General features: G+C 41.3%; 1 long non-coding RNA gene across 2 annotated transcripts; it reads left to right on the top strand.

Annotated features, from left to right (window-relative positions):
- On the top strand, window positions 1-779 carry LOC127927775 (uncharacterized). 2 transcript variants are annotated; one of them, XR_008129038.1, is made up of 2 exons: window positions 1-493; window positions 725-779. It is a non-coding gene; the product is annotated as an uncharacterized LOC127927775 (long non-coding RNA). The 2 variants fall into 2 exon arrangements; XR_008129037.1 differs by having other exon boundaries at window positions 394-526.
- The last annotated feature ends 1,257 nt before the right edge of the window (window positions 780-2,036 follow it).

Here is a 2,036-nt window from a genome sequence, read left to right on the forward strand (position 1 = left end):
TCTGCTGTGATCTTGTATTCAACAAGACATCTGACTTCCTGCAGTATGGTACCTAGTGTGACTGGTGCTGCTGCTAACTGTGCTGTCTTTCAACTACTTACTGCCAGATTTACATTACAGAGCAGGAACATTTCTGAAACTTTCCTTCACGTCTTGGTTCTATTCATGTATGTCTGTGTATCTGACTATCTCACCCTCCTCTACCTCAAAGCTACAGAGGATTAAAGAGGAAAGCAGTACCACTACAGCAGGGTGTCCAACTCATTCCATGGAGGGCCTAGTGTCTGCTGGTTTGGGGTTCCCTTTCAATTATGACCTAGACAACCAGGTGAGAGTTCCTTACTAAGACCTAGACAACCAGGTGAGAGTTCCTTACTAAGACCTAGACAACCAGGTGAGAGTTCCTTACTAAGACCTAGACAACCAGGTGAGAGTTCCTTACTAAGACCTAGACAACCAGGTGAGAGTTCCTTACTAAGACCTAGACAACCAGGTGAGAGTTCCTTACTAAGACCTAGACAACCAGGTGAGAGTTCCTTACTAGGACCTAGACAACCAGGTGAGAGTTCCTTACTAAGACCTAGACAACCAGGTGAGAGTTCCTTACTAAGACCTAGACAACCAGGTGAGAGTTCCTTACTAAGACCTAGACAACCAGGTGAGAGTTCCTTACTTGGACCTAGACAACCAGGTGAGAGTTCCTTACTAGGATCTAGACAACCAGGTGAGAGTTCCGAACTAAGACCTAGACAACCAGGTGAGAGTTCCTTACTAGGACCTAGACAACCAGGTGAGAGTTCCGAACTAATCAGTGACCTTCATTTGTCAATCAAGTAGGAGAAAAAATCCACATACACTCTGCCCTCCGTGGAATGAGTTTGACACAGAGATGGGGAGGTGGTTAAACCACAGAGATAAAAACCATCTGTATGGCTAAACCACAGAGATAAAAACCATCTGTATGGCTAAACCACAGAGATAAAACCATCTGTATGGCTAAACAACAGAGATAAAACCATATGTATGGCTAAACCACAGAGATAAAAACCATCTGTATGGCTAAACCACAGAGATAAATCAATCTGTATGGCTAAACCACAGAGATAAAAACCATCTGTATGGCTAAACCACAGAGATAAATCAATCTGTATGGCTAAACCACAGAGATAAATCAATCTGTATGGCTAAACCACAGAGATAAGAACAATCTGTATGGCTAAACCACAGAGATAAATACAATCTGTATGGCTAAACCACAGAGATAAAACAATCTGTATGGCTAAACCACAGAGATAAAACCATCTGTATGGCTAAACCACAGAGATAAAACAATCTGTATGGCTAAACCACAGAGATAAAACCATCTGTATGGCTAAACCACAGAGATAAAACCATCTGTATGGCTAAACCACAGAGATAAAACCATCTGTATGGCTAAACCACAGAGATAAAACCATCTGTATGGCTAAACCACAGAGATAAAACCATCTGTATGGCTAAACCACAGAGATAAAACCATCTGTATGGCTAAACCACAGAGATAAAACCATCTGTATGGCTAAACCACAGAGATAAAACCATCTGTATGGCTAAACCACAGAGATAAAACCATCTGTATGGCTAAACCACAGAGATAAAACCATCTGTATGGCTAAACCACAGAGATAAAACCACCTGTATGGCTAAACCACAGAGATAAATCCATCTGTTTGGCTAAACCACAGAGATAAAACCACCTGTATGGCTAAACCACAGAGATAAATCCATCTGTTTGGCTAAACCACAGAGATAAAACCATCTGTATGGCTAAACCACAGAGATAAAACCATCTGTATGGCTAAACACAGAGATAAAACCATCTGTATGGCTAAACCACAGAGATAAATCAATCTGTATGGCTAAACCACAGAGATAAAACCATCTGTATGGCTAAACCACAGAGATAAGTCAATCTGTATGGCTAAACCACAGAGATAAAAACCATCTGTATGGCTAAACCACAGAGATAAAACCATCTGTATGGCTAAACCACAGAG

Source organism: Oncorhynchus keta, unplaced genomic scaffold (genome assembly GCF_023373465.1).
Source record: "Oncorhynchus keta strain PuntledgeMale-10-30-2019 unplaced genomic scaffold, Oket_V2 Un_scaffold_17573_pilon_pilon, whole genome shotgun sequence".
Lineage (NCBI taxonomy): Eukaryota > Metazoa > Chordata > Actinopteri > Salmoniformes > Salmonidae > Oncorhynchus > Oncorhynchus keta.